The following is a 20,322-nucleotide window of genomic DNA, read 5'->3' on the forward strand; positions in this document are numbered from 1 at the left end:
GTGGTTTTACTCGCTCTAGCGTATCTGGGCGTGAGAAATACTATTTTATATTTTTTCCACATTTCGGAGTGGCCTGTCTCTTCAGGTTCCACTACCGGCCTGCCTCTTCGTCGTCAACGTTATTTGTAATCAGAAGAAGAGTGAAAATGTATCGGCAGCACGAAGGTTACAGGCACAGAGACCTTGCTGAAAGCCCCGTGTGCCTCGGTTTAACTCGACTTCAGGGCCACTTGCCTACAACTTAAGTAGTTTGAATCCACCAGTTTCTGACAAAGACAGAAAAGAAGTTGCTTGGATCTGAGTATGAAGTTGTGATAAGCAGCCGGGACCACTGGGAGCCTATGGATAAGAGCATGAGGAGAAGTAACTATGGCAACAGCCATTTAAATGGTCAGCTCCAGAGCTTGTGAGAGCAGCTTGGGAGTTTCAGTTTGAGCAAGGCGACTCTGCTAACCTGGGAACTCCGTGCAGACCCTTGGGGCCCCCCCTGATGACACAGGCAGACACACCCTGGCCCCCCCCCGTTGCCCAGCAGCAGGAGCCTTCATTTTTGCAGGAAATCCGCTCTAGGTTGTCCCTACTCTCTCCCCAGAAAAAGGTCGCCCTGTGTAAAACCTGGACTCCATTCCTCCGCCTCCCCGGCCTGGAGCAGTAGTGTGACAATCTGTCACTTGTTTGCAGAATGCTAGTCCTTTATTTGGCTTTTTAAGAGATGATCCTGTATGCTATTGGCTTTTGAAATTATTATAATTCCCAGAGTGAATCCGTGCTGCATAAATTGCTGACAAAGATAGAATCAGTCTCTGAGTACAACTTTGGCTCCCTCCGGGAACACATAGAACCCAGGCAGGCCGCCCACCGCGGGGATCTGAGGCTGGGGGTGGGGAGCCATCTCGGCGTGGAGCTGCGGCCTGCACCGAGCTGGCAACGCTCTGCTGGGTGCACACGTCACCGACGGACTCTGGGTTCTGGGAACGCAGGTATCAGCTATGTTTCCTCGGCACTTTTCTGTACTTTCGACATCTCTCAAAGTTAAAAAAAGAAAAATGTGATACGTTTATCGCTCGAAATCTGGAATATACAAAATAGTGAAGCAATCATCCCTAACTTAACCACCTGGTAGAAATTACTCTGAGAATGTCTGTACCCATTTCCTAGTGCAGGGGAACTTGACTGACCTTCCAGCGGTTTGTGAGGGTTAAGGAGGTGGCACCTGAAAGCACAGGGAAGTTTCACCCTGGAGAACGAGTGACGTCAGATCCTCCAAATCAATGGAGGCCTCGAAAGGCTATAGGACGCAAAGGCAGAAAGGGAAACTTTTAGGATCATCAGATTATCACGACACACACGGTAATAATTCACAAAACACTTTTAATTCATAGGAACATGTTTCCGAACTTTGCCATTCTAATGGACAGAACGATTCACTTCAAAAAATATTCACTCATAAAAAATTTTACTTTTCCTTGTGATGGGAGACTCAAATGTTGAGAAACTTTAGTTTCAGGTAACAGCTAAGAAGCTGAGTAATCAATGATATAAAAGCTACTGTTTCAGGAACCGAAGGCATGACCCACCCGGACTCCAGGAGACCACAAGCAGTTCCACCTGTGTGCCTGGGAGGGGATGCAAGCCCCGGAGGTGGAATCTGAGCCACTGTGCTCCCAGGACACAGATAAAGAGTCAAGGTCAACAGATGGAAGAATGCTGCAGCTTTTCATCTGATTAACTTTTCCCTGAATTCCAACCCCCTTGCCTACACTTTCCTTCTCCTTGCAAAAAAAGGTCGGTTTGCAATGGAATGTAAGACGGTCTGCTAGGGTGCAAACCTGCCGTCTTCGCAGAGGGCTGGCATCTGACTAAAGCGCCCATGAAGACTCAGTCCCTGTCTCTGCTTCTTGGGTCTGGCAGTGACTGGCAGCCGGAGCGCCGGCTTTCCCGGTTTCACTTTGGGTCTGTAGGTAGCAGAATGCTTTCTGCAAACTTATTTCTTGACCCAGTTTACGAGCGATGAAGTTGTCTGTACGGAAATTTTTGCCAGTTCTCCTCTGACCCAGGCAGGCCTCTTGGGTGACCACAGTTGCGCTCCTGGTTCTTTCTACATGGAGCAAGGGTGCAGATACTCCAGCAGAGGAAGGGGTTTCAGGTCAGGTTTGGCCACCAGGTGTGCAGCCGAGGCTCATGGGAGACGGGGGCTCTGTAATGGATCAAACCCACAGTGACCTCACTGGGTGATTCGATCACAAATTCCTAACTGGACAGGTCACGGTGGGTAGTCAGGCCCCTAGGCCAATAACTTCCCCAGTGGAAGGTCCACCTTTGCTATAAGCACACCCTGCCACACCCTGGGGAGGCTAGGCTAACACCCCCCCCCCCTGCAGCAAACACCTCTTTCTCAGCCCCTGGAGGCGTGCCCACCCTGCTCACAGCACCTTGTGAGCTACCCTGTGCTCTCTCCTACCACCCTGTACGTGTCTTCTGTTCCCTCGTGAACGCCAAATGTGCAAAACCAAGGCCAGGTTGTCCTTGTCTGGAGCATTTGAGAGCTGGCTTAAACACTCTCCAGGTTTGGCCCTTCCATTTTGAAGGCGGCTGCACATGGGGGTCCGGAGGCAGGGACCACACGAGTGCAGAGGCCCCTGCAGGCTGCCCCAGGGCTTGCTCACGGCAGCACTGCCCCAGCACAGGAGACAGGTGGCTTGTGGGCTTCGAGCTTTGACATGCTCCTCCATCCTCTCTCCCCGAGCTCCTCCCCTGGAGGCCAGACCCAGTGAGTCGGGGTCCCAGTCAGGCAGCACTCTGTCTTGGTGTCTGTATTTCCCCCTTTCTCTAGCAGGAGGCGTGCTGCTCTAGAAAGTAGCTATTTGGGCGAGTGAGCCAGGGCAAGATGATGGAAGGATTGTGCAACTTTAATGATTTCAGTGAGGTAGGCACCGGGGTTTTGAGCTGCACTGATGGATTGGTTAGGAGGGGAGAGGGAAGGGGTAAGGGTGGGGGATGGGTGCTGAGGGAAGTGGGAGAAGCTGAGCAGAGAAGTCAGAGACCCCTGAGGGGAGAGCTGTGGTTTGTAACCGGGCCAGTCGGCGTGGTGCCCGATGGGGACTTTCAGCTGGAGAGTCCCCAAACGTGGAGAGACACTCTTCTGAAAACAAAGTCCCGGCAGAGAGAAGGTGGAGAAGATGAGCAACTTGGGGAGTTTCAGGCCACCCAAGCTTCCGGCAAGATTGGGCTTTATAAACGATCAGATCAAGCCTCTCCCCCATTCATTAGCATTTCTGAAGGAAAAGTACCGAGAAGAGAGCACTCTGTCCAGGAATTCCCCTTCGGGAGGGGTCGGGGCGGGGGGGAGGCGGGGACCAGAGCCCTGAAGGCCAAGTGGGAGGCTTGACCTTCACTGGCCTGGTCTGGGAACGGGGTGTTTTGATTGTTACAAAGACAGCGTTTCATCAATTCCCATTTAGTCGACCTACCTTCTTTTAAAAGATAACTGCTAAGTATTTCTTGCTTGGCTTTCATGTACGTCGAATTTGCTGGGAAAGCAAGTACTAAATAAAGGGAAGGAAAATTGTACTTAAACTTTTATGGAAAGCTTGACCAAGAAACACCCAGAACTTCGGAAAATGGTGTGTCACTGGCCTGCGAAGGGCATCCATTTAAATCAGTGTGACGCGTTATCTGCCTCGGTGGTTTTTGCAGCCAGACTCCAGCGTGGGCGCTCTAAAAAGAGAGGCTGAGGTGTGTTTGAAATCTTTAACAGTTCATTTGAGCAAAAACCGACTAGAGTCTGCTGCCTCTGTCCATCCTAGAGAGGAGCTCTGGGGAGCTGTAGAAAATGAGACTTCCGTAGGCAGTGGGAATGAGGATTCAAAACAAAACAAAACAAAGCAAAACAAAACAAAAAAAATGGTTGGTGACTGCTGAGGCCGTGTTCCTCAGGGGAAGGGAGGGCCTGCTGGGCAGGTGACTTGTAAGTGGAAGTTCGGGAGAAGGAAGAGGGGTGGGAGGGGTTGTAGTACTTGCAGAAACAGCTCATTAATACTGTTGATTAACTGCCTCCAGCCAGTTTTTAACAGGATAACCACAGGTGGTCTGGAGCAGGACAAAAATCTGAGTTAACCGGCCTCCACCCACACCTGTGCTGAGGAGGGCTCACCCTCCCTTGGAGGAGTGTGCCCCACCTTCTCCCATCAAAAGGATGTGTCTCTCCCTCCCCCACCCCACAAGTTCTGTAATTCCTCAGGACCAAGAGACTGAGCGCCTGTCCTGTCCCACGCACCTCGGCCGGCCCAGGTGTCTTCTCCTGGAACATAAACTAATAAAACCCTGCTTACATGCTAACAACTGCTGGTCTGTAATTCTTTCCTGCTTCCACAAAAGGACCGGCCGCCCACAAGAGCCTCACTAGCGCTGACCAGGGGGTTCCTGATGGATTGGTTTGAGGTTCTGTTCCTGGGGGAGCTGAGACTATAAGAAAGTTAGTCATTGTTTGGTGACGTGGGGACTTAGCGTACACAAGTCCATCTTGGGCCTGTTGACTTGTTTTCAACAGTACAGACATATGACTGTTCCATTATGCATTCCAGTGACTAAGTATTTACACATTGAACTGTGTTTTATTATAAATTACTTCCTATTTATTACAGCAAAGGGACAACGCAAAAAGTTTATTATTAAAAAAGGGAGGAGAGTGTGCATTTGCAGAGCTAAGACCCACTGGTCCTGGTGTAAGAGCCTTCCACTGTGGGATCAATAGACCCTTTTCAGGACACAGTGAGAGCCAGGAGAGCCCCGGTCCGCACACAGCATGAACTGCCGGAGCACCTGCGTGTAGTGCACGCAAATGGACTGCTTCTTAGGGGGCATCCTGAAGACGAGGTAATGGAGACGTCACAGGTGGGCACAGGTGACCAGGTTCTTGGTGATCGCGGACAAAGAATTGAACCGATCACACAGAGTTTACAGCAGACAGAGAGAGAGCAGGTTCATTGAGCGATAGCACACTCCACAGAACAAGGGAGCAGGCTGACTCCGAGCAGAGATTGACCTCAGGGGTGGAGGGATTCTGTTCTTACAGGGCAGATATTTCCTGGCTAGTTTTGGTGGGGTTTCATTGCCCATGAATAAGTAGTTATGGTTTTGGCGGGCTTTTATTGCGTATATACAAGTAGTTGTGTAAGAGGGTGCAGCCAGCAGGCCCCCCAAAGGATTTGTAATGGGATCCAGAACTCAGGGTGTCCAGGAAATATTAAAAATACGAGATGTCCTCACCCCCACAAGTCTGAACTGGGGGATGGGACACATGGAGCAGGGCCATTGAGAGTTGTTTTGCATAGCAACAGTTTTGCAAATATCCTCTAGAACAGTCATTTAACACATCTATAACTTTTAAAAAAAATACTTTATTGTTGTTCAATTACAGTTGTCTGCATTTTCTCCCCTCCCCACCCCCTCCCCACCCCCACCCCAGCCCAAACCACCTCCCTCCCTTGCTTCCACCCTCCCCTTTGGTTTTATCCACGTGTCCTTTATAGCAGTTCCTGAAAACCCTTCTCCCCATTATCCCCTCCCGCCTCCCCTCTGGCTATTGTTAGATTGTTCTTAATTTCAATGTCTCTGCTTATATTTTGTTTGCATTTTTCTTTTTTTGGTTATGTTCCAGTTAAAGGTGAGATTATATGGTATTTGTCCCTTACCGCCTGGCTTATTTCACTTAGCATAATGCTCTCCAGTTCCATCCATACTGTCCCAAAGGGTATAAGCTCCTTCTTTCTCTCTGCTGTGTAGTATTCCATTGTGTATATGTATCATAATTTTTTGATCCACTCATTTCCTGATGGGCACTTAGGTTGCTTCCAGCACTTGGCTATTGTAAATTGTGCTGCTATGAACATTGGGGACATAAAGGAAAGAATAAACAAATGGGGCCTTATCAAATTAAAAAGCTTCTGCATGGCTAAAGAAAACAGCATTAAAATAAAAAGAGAACCAACTATATGGGAAAACATATTTGCCAATGTTACCTCAGACAAGAGTTTGATCTTCAAAATATGTAAACAACTCACACGACTCCACTCCAGGAAGACAAAAAACCCAGTTAAAAAATGGGCAAAAGACTTGAACAGACACTTCTCCAAGGAGGACATACAGAGGGCCCAGAGACATATGAAAAGATGCTCCCCATCACTAGCCATCAGAGAGATGCAGATTAAAACCACAATGAGGTACCATCTCACACCGGTTGGAATGGCTATGATAAACAAATCAACAAACAAACAAATGTTGGAGAGGATGTGGAGAAAAGGGAACCCTAGTGCACTGTTGGTGGGAATGCAGACTGGTGCAGCCACTGTGGAAAACAGTATGGAATTTCCTCAGAAAACTAAAAATGGAACTGCCTTTTGACCCGGCAATTCCACTGCTGGGATTATACCCTAAGAGCCCTGAAACACCAATCCAAAATAACATATCTATAATCTTTAACTGGTTTCGTGGATATATTCAATAGCTGTGGCCATGCTTTGAGCCAAGGAGATGGGAGTGACTTCCACCCAGAATGTAACTGGGAGGCACACCCCCCACTGCATTACAGAGTGTGTGTGAGAGCTTGGAGATGGTTGGCTCCACACCACGAGACCTCGCCTGCCTGGACTTAGTAAGGCAGCAAAGAAAGGCTGGAAAAATACAGGACTGCTGGCAGGTGTAGCTGATTATGGCAGGAGTTGGAAATGGGGCTGCAGAGGAAGATTGGCTCTGGGATTTAAACCCAGGCATGGCAGCCATAACAAGGGGAACTGTGTGGCTTTAGCAAGGGAAAAACCACGCAGCTTTGCAGGGGAAATCCTTTGCCATGCAGCTTAGGAAGCTGGAAAGCAAGATGTAGCAGCCATGCTGAGCTCTCTCCTAGCAATTTGGAAGAATTCAGGAGAGACGCTGAGGGAAGGAAGGGGGTGAAAGCACTCTTGCTGTTGGGCCCTGAGAAGGTGCCACGTGGGTTTGGATTAAGAACTGGAGGTACCGGTGGCAGCACAGTTGATGGTGCTGGGAACCGTGGGAGGCCTGCCAGCCGAGCACGGATTACTGGGAAGGACTGGAGGCTACCTGAGCCACGGACCTCTATTTCTTTTCCTGAGATATGGTACCCAGGACCAGGTACAGGGGGAAAGGAAGGACTGTGTGTGTTTGTGGGTATTTTAAGGGACTTTGGGATTTTAATGAAGACATTAAGTCATTACTCTTAAGTCTGTATAACTTTTGAATAAGTAATTCCTTTCCTTTTCACCAATCTCTGACATTTAGAGCTACAATTCCCTGGTGGTGACCAAGGTAAACCTAGTATAGGGGACCCCAGGAGAAGAGAGGGCCCATTCGGTAACATTGTGCGACCCCTTCCCTACTGGCCAATCAGGGAAAATCATGGGAAACCGCATGCGCAGCAGCTTTAAAGTAACACAATTACTTGTACATGTGCAATACAAGCCATCAAAACTAGCCAGGGGGGATCTGCCCTAGAGGAATAGAATCCCTCCAGCCCCTGAGGTCAGTCTCTGCGTGGAGCCGGCCTGCTCCCACGTTCTCTGTTATAAGCTCTGTGTGTTCGGTTCAATTCTTTATCCCCATCACCAAGCACATGGTTACCTGTGCCCACCTGTGACCGCTGTATTACTTTAAAGCTACTGCACGTGGTCTCCCATGATTTTCCTTGATTGGCCACCAGGGAAGGGGGTCCCACGATGCCAATTTATTATGACGCTATTATAATGAAGCAGGGGTCATGTAGCATCTTCTGTGTGGGTGCAGTTATGATTCACCAGGATTCAGGCTTTTCCAGAAAGTGGGAACAACCGGTCTTAGAACAGGGTCTCTGTCCTGTAACAATGTCCTTTGTCTTAGCTCCGGGGGGCCCCAAGAGTTTCCTCTTTCCTGACTGTCTCCTGCCTCAGAGGGGATGCCTGAGTAGTTTCACAGGCAGACTAGCCACTGTGGGGCGCACACAGAAAACCGCCTTCTTTCTTCCCAGTCTTGGGCACGCCCCATCTCTAGAATCACTTCTGTCTGTCTCAGGACGAGACCTTGGGCATGTCCTACGGAGTTTTCACTGTCACTGAGACAGTGACGAGGCCCCGCCAGTCCAATGGTCTATATTCTAAGCTCTCACCAGTTCAAATTCTTTCCTTTCGTGGGGGAGGGGCAAGATCCGTTTGTTCTCTGTCTTCTACTCCGCTGCCCGCAGGTGAGGCTGCACTGCCTGCTCCTGGTGTACTGGGAGGGGTGTGGGGAGGGGAAACATGGATAAGGACCCAGGAGGTCTGCTATTGTGCTCCCTGGATTAGCCAGATTCCAGATGCTGAGTCCATCCCAGAGCACCTTCCCAGATGCTTCATAAACCCTTCCCACTCGGAAAATGCCTAACCTTGAATATCACGTTTGTGGGCGCCTGCTGGCCCCTCGAGCTGGCCGTGTGTGACAAAGACTCTTTCCTGGACCAACCTCTAGCCAGGCACCTCTGAGCTCTTCCCTGACCCGGCCTCCACCTTGGCTGATAAAGACCTGAACAAACACAGAGTCTCCGGCCGGTCAAGGCTGCACCCCGGGGTGACCTTCTGCCTGCCTGGGAGAGCTCAGGCACCACAAGAACTGACCCTTGGTTCTGGCCAGGCTTGACATTGTGCCCCGTTCCCCAGGCTCTGTGGGAGGCAGGAGTCTAACCTTGACAAAGACAGTTAACGCACACAGATCGGTTTCCCATGGACCAGCCCCTGACCTGATTTTTGCAATTTTTTTTTGCCAGCTGGCAGAATATCATGGTTTTATTAATACAGATACAATGTGCACACAATCTATCTATTCCTTTTCCTTGCTGTGCCTCCTGGCACTGGGACTCGTGACCCTGATGGCCCGCTGGGCTGCTCTGTCCACAGTGGCTTTGCGGTCCTGCAAGGAGACGCTGTGAGCAGTCTCAGCCCAGGAAGGCTGGCTGCGCATCAGCAGCAGTTCAAGCCCCGTGAGGCTGTGGGCCAGGAACTTCCAGAAGCCCCCAGGCAACATGGGCTTTGCTTTCTTTTCCTCCCTTGACCCATGCTGGGCCCCAAGATCTGGCCCTTGAACCTTCTGCGCACCCTAATGTCCGTGCCTCTGGGTTTCGCCAGATCTGCTTCATTCTGACCTATGGCTCTGACTGGTGCTGGATGAACGTCTCAGTCCCCTTCCTGACAGTCTCGGGTTTCTCGAGGGGTCTGAGGGCAGCCATGGTGCCAGTAGGCGGTGGCAGCCACCTGCATAGGCAGCACCGAGGAAGAGCCGACGTTTGTCATTTTTCATTTCTCTGACTTGACTGAACCCCCTCCCCTCCCTAGGCCCTCAGTCTCCCTCCAAGACGCCCAGTCCCCTCTGTATAAATGGACGTTCAGTTGGTTCACCCCAGAGTCTCCCCCACTGGAGCAGGGCACCAGGGACCGTAGTCTGTCCTTCCCGCTTCCATCCAGCCTCGTTCGTCTTGGGCAGTTTCTGGAGACTTATCTCTGCTCGACTCACCACACCCTTCCGGTGTCCTTGCCAAGCCAAGTCCAGCTGCCTTCATTAAGGCCACATCTGGCTCGTGGGGTCTCCGCCCCCCCCCCCCCCCCCCCGACTGTGGGTGCCGGCCGTTCCCAGCACGGTCTGCGTGGCCAGCTGTGGTGTCAGGAAAGGTCATCACGGAGCCATCAGGGCCTGGATCAGGTATCCTGTGTTAACCATGGCCTGAGCAACCTCCCCTGTTTGTCTGTGGTGTCTGTCCACTGTGTCCCTGTCCCTTGCCACAGTATAGCGGGTGTTTGATACCCACGACCCTTTCAATCTTACGGCCACATTTTTCCTTTTACAGATACAGACGGAGTCACAGGCCCCTTACTCCTTGCTGCGTCCTCAGCATTTAGCCCGGTGCCTCGGTCAGAGTAGACTTTGTATGACAAATTTTTAATGAATGAATGATTATGCTACAGGTAAATAACTTTTTTGCATGTAAATGAAAGCAAAGAACAACAAAGAAAATTCTAAGTATGTTTTAGTTTTCTTTCTGTCTTATCCACGTCTATTTTCTCATTCCAATTCTACTTTCACTCTGAGTCACCAGCTTTTCCACCACAGTGATCGTCTTCCTTTGTCTGTACACGTTTATGCCTCTAGAAGTACAGCTGAATTCGTCCTCGCACTGACAGGGATGCTAACGGTAAGGAGGCTTCCCAGACTCTCAGGTTCCCTTTCCATTCTGCTGAAATGAAAAGAGCTTGTGCCCCACCTGACAGAGGAAAATTGGACAGAATAAATTGCTTCCTTTTCTATTTAGTTTCCACAAAAGGGATCCTGCTTTACAGGGAAACTTATTTCTAGACAGAATAGGTGAATTTGATTCTTCGCTGGGCAAGCCATAGTGTTGACACAGAAAGAGGAAAAAACAGAATGTCACACCTCCCCCACCGGTGGTTTGTGCTGGTCAGCTCCTTTACCAGAGACTGAAGGTCTCTCACAGGCGACTTTGGATATCATGGCTGAACAAAAACACAGTCTGGTACCTGTCACCTGGCAGGACGAACACACTGACGTCACGGGTGTTCCTTAGACCGAAAGGGACGGAACCCCAGCACAAGGCCATGAAGGCAAGCGCTTTCTTTCATCGTGGTGAAGTCCAGCGGTGGCCCTTGCTCAGGAAGATCCATGGACTGGAAGGCTGGGAGAGCTCTGATGCGTCTCCCTCTCAGAGGTGCCCAGGAGGCAAGGTGGGAATTTCAGAGTTTCCCTCGGGGCGTTTCAGATGTGCGCCCTTTGGATGGCGGCACCCGCGGCAGAAAGAGCTGGCGCACGTGCAGTCTTGGAGAAGATTCTGGCGGCCAGGCACCTCACTTCCACCCCGTGGCCACGGCGACAGCACGCAGGCCTGGCAGGCCTGGGACCCGTGGCCACAGCTGGAACGGGGTCATGGGTCGGGGTTGGTCCCATTCAGACCGTACAGAACAGGCTCCCTCAGGAAACCAGCTTTCTGTTATCGGAAAAAGAGGGGAGAAGAACAAAATGCCCGATTTAAAAACAAGGGCTCCACTTTAAACTCCTCAAGTTTAAGGGTTTAAAGGTGGCAATTTCTCAAATTATCTATTCCAATATTTAATACATTTTTTTCTACCAGAAGTCATCTCTTCATTTCTTTCTTAAAAAATATTTTATTTATTTATTTTTAGAAAAGGGGAAGGGAGGGAGACAGAGAGGGAGAGAAACACGGATGTGGGAGAGAAACATCGATCCGTTGCTTCTCCTTGGAGGCCTGACCGGGGCCAGAGCTCACGTACCCAAGGCGCTTCACTTTGCCGGAGGTCACTCAGCCCAGGGAGCCCCACTGACCAGGGCTTGCTCTTTGTTTCTAGTGAGCAGCATTCACGCTCTGATTTAGGGGCACATCCACTTCTGCTGGACCCTCGACAGGCGTGTCAAACCTGTGACAGCTTTGCTTTAGTGACATGACTGCTTGGAAAGAGAGAAAGTTAGAAGGAAAAGGAAAGAATACCAAGGGGGGAAAGACACAGCCAACAAACAAAATAGATGGAAGTGACTCCAAGAGTGAAGAACGTGTTTCTTTTTCTGTCTTTTTGTTTTATTCTTTTTTATTTTAATTTTTTTTTGGTTTAGAGTTCCCAGTTTATAAGACAGCCACGTCACACAACCGGCCTGGCCTTCTCTGAGAGCAGGTGGGGGCGGAGTGGCCTCCGCACCAGACAGGAGACAGCAGCAGGCCTTCCTTGCCCAGTGTTCTCAGTAGCTTCCGACTGAGTCCGGGGTGAGTGCTGAGGATGCAGGTTCACGCGGGGCAGACGGCTGTGCTGGAGACCTGGCTGAGTTGCATTTCTTCCCGCTTGAATTTGTGGTCTGAGGTCAGTGCCTGCTCTCGGTCCTGCCCTGGACTTGTGCCTCCACCATCTTCCTGAACTTCTTGTCCTGGAGTCCTGACTTGGGGGCCACAGCCGCCCTGCATGGGACCGACTGAGACACCAGCTGTTACTGCTGACGTTTTCTTGCCTGGCCCTCACAAACATTTAGACGTAATGTGCTCTGTGTCCACCCCTGAATCTGGTCGAGCCCGTGTCTGCCGCTCACCCATTCATCTGGTCCCCCGAGACGTCCAGCCCCTGCAGACACCTGGTTGATATACAGCCACAGCCCGACAGGGGAGGAACATTAGGCTGCGAGACCCAGTCGCCTGGCGGACTGGCGGCAGCACGCGCAAAGGCATGAGCCATCCAGCCCGAAGGCACAGCCTGTGGCCAGAATCATGGAGGACGATCGTGCTGCGGAGGCAGCACTGAAAGGCGGCCAGTGTGGCCTCGGCCACTGTGGTTCTGCACCTGGAATGGGCACCCGCCTCTCAGCCTCTTCACTACCTGGGGTTCCATCTTCCTAACCTCTTCTACAGAGGACCATGGGAGGCACTTTGTCCAGCATGAATCGAATTGTGTCTCTCTCTCTGAGGCGGTGAGGACAAATACCTGCCTCCCCCGCACAGGGTCAAGGCCCCTGGGACAGGTATCTGTGCCCTTCTGCAGCCATGTCCCAGCTCCCAGCAGCCTGGGGGGGGGGGAGTCGTCACTTCTGGTATCTTTGGAAATGCCTTGCCCCTTCAGGGGTGCCACCTCTTCTATCCTGAAGGCCCTTCCATCCTGGCGCCCTGTCCGGTTCATCAGCGTGGGCTTCAAAAGGCTGCTTCTCAGAAGGAGAGTGCAGAGGGGCTGTGCTCACCTCCGAGGGAGCGCTCAGCACAAAGCCTTGACATTCACTCCCTTGGCAGACACTCCCTGGGCTACTGCTGTTCTGGGCGCTGGAGGATGCACAAAATAGACACAATGTAAGAATCCAGAGGACAGACTCTGCCTCAATCGTTTCTGCAGCCTCCGCAGACAGCACAGCAACAGCACCCTGCGCGCAGCAAGTCTGAGTTCATCCCAGCCGGCACGCCCGCCCAGGTCTGACTCCAAAGCCTGTGCTCTTTCCAGTGCTACGTGGAAGCCAGGCTAATCTGAGTCTATTAATGTAAAAATGGTAATGCTATTAAGAGAAATGGTGCATGACTCACATCTAACTAGGGCCTGGTTCATCACAAGAGCTCAATAAATAATTCGATTCTGCCAAATCTTTCTTTTAAACAAGCGTCCTTGCCTTCATGACTCACCCATGGACATATCACCATAATTTTCCCAGCACCCCCACCCCTTTCCAAACACACTCTGAATTCACAAACATTCATGGTTTATAGAAGAAAAATTAGATGCAACCTGAAAGTTCTTCCAGAAGGTACTGTTTAAGTGAACAACGTTGATGCTTCCCAAGGATTAATACACAGTTCTTAAACATAGTAAGTTAGCCCTAAGTGTACTGACACGGGAAGTCGTCTCTACACTATTAAATTGCAGGCTAGAATGTATAGACCAATTTTATTAAAATGTATGTGTGTGTGACACATGTATGTGTAGGAAAAATCTACAAGGATCACAACAAAAAGTTTAACTCTGGAGGTATAGCAGGACTTTCTTCTCATTTATGTATGTTCATCTGGTTTGCGTTTTTAATAAAAAGTTTGTGTTTTCATAATTAAAAAGATGAAAATGTAATCAGAGAAGCTCTCATAACGAACTATACTATTACCATATTAATTTCTATGAATTGTAACACGTGCCAGTTGGTGTGAACACAGCTTCTAGTCTCAGTGAAGGAGAAGTGAGTGTTAGGGCAGATAGCAAACAGAGGCCGGGAGCGGGAGGGAGACACGTCTCCCCGCTGACTCAGCCCTCCCGAGCCCGGTCAGGTAAGATTGCCAGGTGTTCCCAACGTCAGAAGAAAAACCGTGGCCGCGCAGGAGGAGGCGAGCCCATGAAAACCTGTGTGTATCTTTTCCAGGGTCTGGGAAAGAAAGCCTTTGATTTTAAACTGCGTGTTCATCCAAAGGTCTGGGGGAGGGGTGGGCGAGGGGTGGGAGAGGGGGGAGCTAGAAGCCGGCTGCCAGCATAAACCCTTCAAACCCCAATAGCCAGGGCGCTGGGAGCAGCCAGGTGCTGCCCTGCAGGTCCAGGCTCAGGCGTGTTTCATCAATAAACTTGCTGTCTCATTTCCACCACGCGCGTCGTCTGCCGCCTGAATTCTCCTCTTGCGAGTGAAGCAGGAACCGGGGAGGGGGAGCCCCCTGCCTCTGGGCTCCCTGGTAACAGAAGTGATCTATTATTCCTGTCATTCTGAGACTTCCAGACTCAGTCTAGGTATCAAAATGAGAAATCTTCAGTTTTACTTCCATGTCTGGTGTCCTCTGATTGGCTCTGATTGTGTCATTTGGCTTCTGCACGTGTCCCCCTATCGGTGACCAGGCCACGGCTGAGTGTCGGGACAGGTGTTCCCTCCTGGGAGCCAGTGGAGGGATCTGGGAGAGTCTCCAGGAAGGTTGCTCTCATCCAGGACAGACTTTCACAAAATGGGCATTCAGAGTCAAGAGTGGCGGCTGCTATCCCAAAATGCACTTGGAAACCTAAGAGGACAGGAAATCCCACAGCAGAGAGGTTTCGAAGCAGGGTCCTTCATGTTTATGGTGCCCAGAAGCCCAGCTCGGGACTCAGTTTCCCCTCACGTTAGCCTGTCCGTACCAAGGCGCAGGGGATGGGGTGATCACACCTCCTGGGCTCCTCCAGTGCCATTTCCAGAGACGAGAGTGCCAACCATGTGCTGAAACAGACCACACATCCCTGGAAACCCTGCAAAAGGGACTCCACCTTACTGGCAACAATGCTCACGCTGGTATCTCTGCCGTAGGGTTAGATCATAAATGCCGCGCCAGAAGAGGCTGCGTTTTGGAAGCCACACGTGGGAAGGACATGTAAAAACGTTTACTGGCAGTGGGGCCCACACTAGTGGTTTTCCCTCACAGCCCCCAGCAGAGGCGGGCACAGAGCCGGTCCAGGTGGGGGAACTGGGTCCCCCAGAGCTGGAGCCAGGAGGAATCTTTGCCAACCAATCCGCTTCTATGAAGAAGTGGTCAATTCTGTGGCAATTAGTTCTATGTACAATTAAAAAACCCATCAAAAGGCAGAGAATGCTTAGTACAGTTAAATTTATAACCATGGATTAAATTCAGTATGCTTTCATAGGGTCAGGAGCCTTTCCTTGTAGAAGGCAGTTTAGAAAAGGGGCTCAAACTAGTAACCAGCCTTATTGAGTTACAATAGAGAGATTGCACAGATTAGTATGAGATGTTTTAAATGAAGAACTAAAATGTTATGTTAATTAAAAAAAGTGGGACACAAGAAAAATGGAAAAATGGGGAATTTGAGAACCTGAACTGACAAAGGACTGTAAAGCTGTGTGCACGCACACTGTCACGGCTGCAACATGCAAAGACGGTGTGGACGGGACACGCTCGCTCATACACGACAGCCGTCATCTCTGAGTGGCACCTACTCATCCGTCACTGTAGTTTGTGCACGCTCTTCCGTGTCTGTTAAGCTTTCTCCAACAAGTACATGCTACGTTTACGCTTAAAAAATGGAAATAAATGAGTATCAAATTTATTGATCAAATTTATCATCAGACGTCATGATTAAAGATGACACAGATCTTTTAAGATTTTATTTATTTTTTTAGAGAGAGGGGAAGAAAAGAGAGGGAGAGAAACATTGATGTGCGAGAAACATCTATTAGTTGCCTCTCGCACGCCCCCTGCTGGGGACCCGGCCAGCAATCCAGGCATGTGCCCTGACTGGGAATCCAACTGGCGACCTTTTGGTTCATAGGTGCTCAAGCCACTGTGAGCCACATCAGCCATGGTGACACAGATTTTTACATAGTTAAAATTACACTCCGTCATTTTTCATGTTTTACATGACACATTTTTTAAAATTTTAAATAAAACTTTATTTCTTGCAGAGTTCTTTTTAAATATTTGTCTTCAAAATGCTTTTATTTTCATCATCCAGTCCTTTATTCATCCAGGTAGTATTTATGTAATACCTACTCGTGTCCAGCATTGTGCCAGGTGCTGGGGACACAGCAGAGGACAAACAGGGCGTGGAGCCGCACCATTTGGAACCAATTGAGGAGAGGGACCCATTAAAAGGACTGGCCCAATTGTGAAACTTGCCAGAAAGAGAAGCATGCAAGCATTTTTGATTACACCAAGAAGAAAGGCTGTGTGTTTCTGATTTTCTCCAAGTAGGATATCTGAGCCTCAAGTCGGCTTGTCTGTGGACCATGAGTGCAAAAGCAGGACCATGATTGGCCGTGAACAGAAAATAGGAGAGAAACCTGCACTTGGACAGGTACCCGAGATGCCGATCAGCCTGCCCTGGTGCCTGGGAACAAGAGCCCAGTTAGTTCTGGGTGCTTCAGGCGTCCATCCAGCCTTCTTCGGGCTGAGCTTTGGTTTAGGGGCAGGGAATGAAAAGTGTTGCTGACCAGGGTCTCACCATCTAGAAAGGGGAACAGAAGAAGGACAACTAGTGCCCTGGCCAGTGTGGCTCAGTTGGATGGAGTGCTGTCCCATACACTAAAAGGTTGGGGGTTTGATTCCTGGTCAGGGAACATACCTAAGTTGTGATTTTGGGATGCTTATGGGAGGCAACCAATCCATGTTTCTCTCTCACGTCAATGTTTCTCTCTCTTTCCCTCTTCCTCTCTGTAAAATCAATAGACATATTTTCAAAAAATTAAAAAATGGCAAATAGTGCTAAAAGTGAGTGTATACCCGTATGAGAGCACAAAGAGGGAAGTTCTAAGCTTTACCTGAGAGCTTTACCTGATAGTTGCTTACCTGAGTGTTATTTGAACAGCATCTCTAGGAATAAGAATAAAAATTTGCAAAGTAGAGAGTAGGGAGGACAAAAGCAATCTATAATTAAAGGGAATAACAATTGTACAGAACGTGCAATACAAGGGAAATTCTGAGAACTGCAGGTAACGCATGAGTAAAACAAGGTAAAAGGTGGGGAAGCCATATATTTAACAAATATTGGAGAATTTACATGTGACTGAAACTGTACTAGGGGCTATGAATAAATATGAAGACCTAGTTGCTGTGCTCAGGGATCTTTGAGTCCAGTGGTAGAGACAGATGAGAAATTGGCCATTTGAACCTCACGCAATAGGAATAGGCACAATAATAAACGAAGTCTTGGATACCTTTCCAACATCAAAGTAGAGAAAATGGAAAGTGTGCTTTTTTCTGCCAGTGGAGAGGCTGACTTATATAGACAGAGGGCCACTCCCCTCCAACACCCATCCCTGATTGGCCTGTCATCATGCAAATAACTCCAAATCCTTGCAGTTTGATTGGACCAAAAGGCATTGTCCTGATTGGGCAGAATGGGTTTCTCCTATTGGTCAGTGAAGAAGCAGAAGAATATAGCCGCTCTCTGATTGGATGAGGAAAGCCTTGGTCCTATTGGTTGAAATAGGATTTTGGGAACTCCTTTGTAAGGGCTGGCTTAAGTGGCGGAAACACTTAAGTGTAGAGAAGTGCAGGCTTCTCCCTGAAGTGTAAGCTGTTGAGAGGCTCCTGTACAGAAATGGGCGCTAGGTCCTGTTTTTTTAACATTTGAGCCCAGGTAGCCACCAGCAGCCTTTCTTAGTAGGTCTGGTCTCTTCTTTCTCAGGATTCACAAACTTAGTTTTATTTCTACTGAGAAAGAATTTTTTTTCTTAAAGGTATTGACACATGGATGACTAGCTTGTTCATATCCTTTACGTTTTAAGAGTTGGTTATATTTTCATTAATGATTTGTAAGAGTTCTTGATATATTTGTAAATCAAACACTAGATACAACGGATAATAACCGAGTATATAGTTAAATATTTAACTGTCATACATTACAACATTAGAATCATTTCTACATTTCACTAGTGTACTTTTTAAAAACTATGTAACGTCTCTTGCCCTATGAAAAGCACAATTTGTGTGTGTTCAAATGATGAATATTTACCTCTTTCTCGAAATAGGGCCCGTCCTAATACTTAAGTCACTTCTATGGAAGCAACAAGGTGTGGGTGAAAGAATTGAGAATTAAGAGCCAAACAGACTTGAGTTTGCCTGGCACAGCTAAGATGCGGCACCCAGTTCCAAGCGCTGTAACCTTAAGCACGGTCGCTAACATAAACCAGTTTCCTCAGCTACAAAATGAGGAAGAGGAATCCAGCAAGTGTTAATTCTTTTTCCTTGCACTCAGCCGGAGGAATCATTAGTTGCCAACGTGTCCAGCTTCCCTATGAAGGCTAAAAGAGTGGGAGCTGTAATACTTAGTTAATTTACATTCAACCATTCTTCCAGGAGGCTTTCAGTAGTCCACTAAACTACTGAATGTGCGTAAAGGGATGATCAGCTTTCTGTGCAGGAAAGCTTTGTGGCTTGGGGAGGGTGAGCTCGTTATTTTCTGAGTTTTCCCTTCCCCACATTCCCCCAGGCACACAGAGCTGCTTCGTCTTGGAAGGCTAACTTAACAAATGTGGAGTGGGGGGGGCCTTCCCTTGTTACGCGAAGTGACTACACGATATTTAAGAAATCGCGTGGGCGGTGTAGCTTCAGCACAGGTAAACATGACAATCAGCCCGCCGACGGTGTCCGCTAGCCGTACTGATCCTTGGGTAGTCGGAGCCTAGCTCCCCGGGACCGAGTCTCTCGGCCTCAGTACCCGCTCCCGCGGGCCAAGTGCGTGTGCACCAAGGCTCCAGGGCGCCTGGACGCCGGCTCAGCGCCGCCTGCACTCCACCGGGGCACAGCCACGCGCCGCGAGCACGTGACCCGCGCCGCCCGGCCGAGAGAGGGACCCGCGAGTGGCGTGCCGTGGCGGTCCCCGCATCCTGCCGCCTGGCCGCCTCCCGGCGCAGCGTTTCGGTCTCGTCCTCCGAGCAGCCCCACCATTTAGGCCTCCGACCGCGCCGGGCGGTGCTAGGGCGGGAGGAGGGGGCTCGGGAGGGAGTGGCGGGGAATTCCCTTTCTTCAGAACGTTCCCGATTGTTCAAGGGGCGCACGTCAGCAGCAGGGGGTAATCCCCGACTCCAGCTGCTGCTGACGTCACCGCGCGGAGCTACCGCCCCCCGCACTAGCCCCGAGGCCTCCTCGAAGCCCCGCCCCAGGCATAGCCACGCCCCGGCCCCACCCCCAGCCGCCCAACGTAGAGGGCGGAGCGTCCTCGGCCGGGGCGTGAGCTGTTGCTTAGGCCAGAAGGTTCTGTGGTGGAGGCGCTCCTCTCGCTGCCCCGCCCAGTAGGTTCGTTCGCTGCGCTTCCTCCACGCCCTGTCTCCCTCCTTGTCCGCGCCCCGCCTTTCCCTCCCTTCTCCTCTGCCCTCCAGTTTCTTCCCCGCCTCGCCACCTTCCCCCATCTCGCGAGACTTGGCCCAGAACATTGCGGATCGGGTCGGCGCCATTTTGGGACGGAGACTGGTTGTGGGGGAGGGAAAAGCGGCAAAAGGGGATTATTCAAAGTACCAAGATCTTCGTCCCGGGACCGAGAGCGGGCACCCCAGGCCGGGGACACCTGCGGGGTGGCAGAAGGTAACGCGGTGCTCGGTGCCCGCGCTGGAGTCGGGGGTGCCGTATGGGCGACGGGGCCGGGGTCGGGCGGCGTTGGCGGCGCGCGGTGCCCGCGGAGGGGTGCGGGAGCCTAGAGCAGGCCGGTGCGGGGGCATCAGGGGGTTGCGTGGGCCGGGCGACCGGGCTGGGGTTGCGGCCGGCCTGGGCGGCGGCGGGGCTGGGGCCGTTCCCCTCCGCGCGCTGCCGCCCCCTCGGGCTCCGGGGCCGAGCGGTCAGGGCGTGAGGTCGGGGCCTCCACCGGGGTGCCGCACGCCCTGGGTCTGAGCGGGTCTTCATGGTGGACGCGTCGGGGGAAGCCGCTTCCTGCGTGGAGAGAGCCCGTACCCGAATTCCGCCCAGCGGCCGCCCGCGGAGGCCGGTGCGCGGACGGTGTCGCCCCCGGGGTCCACCTCGTCGGCCCTCGGTCCTTGCAGCCCCGCGGGAGCGGCTTTTCCCAACTTGCATGGGCGAGAGCTCGGCCTCACACCTGTCGGTGCCTTGTCTCGGTGCCCGCGATGGAGAACACAGGCGAGATGCTCTGTCAAGCTGGGTGCCGCTCTCGGCAGTGGCGACGTCGCGTTTGCCCGGAAAGTGTGAGGCTCCTTATGTAAGCCCGCGTGCTGCCCGCGCCCCTTCCCACCGGAATCGGCGCTGCCCGCTGCCCCCTGTCCGTCCCCCCCACCCCTCCCCGCCTCCCCGCCTCCATTCTCCAGCCGCGGCCGCTCGGACCCTGGGCGCCGCTTCCAGACCCCGGCGGCGTC

General features: G+C 51.1%; 1 protein-coding gene and 1 long non-coding RNA gene across 3 annotated transcripts in view; one reads left to right on the plus strand and one right to left on the minus strand.

Moving 5' to 3' along the window:
* Positions 1-15,934: 15,934 nt before the first annotated feature.
* Positions 15,935-20,230, minus strand: LOC139440409 (uncharacterized). The gene is made up of 3 exons (XR_011650648.1): positions 19,907-20,230; positions 16,584-16,672; positions 15,935-16,466 (listed from the first exon to the last, which is right to left on the minus strand). It is a non-coding gene; the product is annotated as an uncharacterized lncRNA (long non-coding RNA).
* The window catches only part of GPBP1 (GC-rich promoter binding protein 1), a 64,846-nt gene continuing 63,882 nt past the window's right edge, over positions 19,359-20,322 (plus strand). The window contains exon 1 of one of the 2 annotated variants that reach the window (XM_024571919.4): positions 19,359-19,543. The gene's annotated coding sequence lies outside the window, so the exon portion shown is untranslated. The remainder of the gene's footprint in view (positions 19,544-20,322) is intronic. The other variant, XM_024571922.4, reaches the window with a different exon arrangement.

The sequence above is a fragment of the Desmodus rotundus genome, chromosome 1 (assembly GCF_022682495.2).
Source record: "Desmodus rotundus isolate HL8 chromosome 1, HLdesRot8A.1, whole genome shotgun sequence".
Taxonomy (NCBI): Eukaryota; Metazoa; Chordata; class Mammalia; order Chiroptera; family Phyllostomidae; genus Desmodus; species Desmodus rotundus.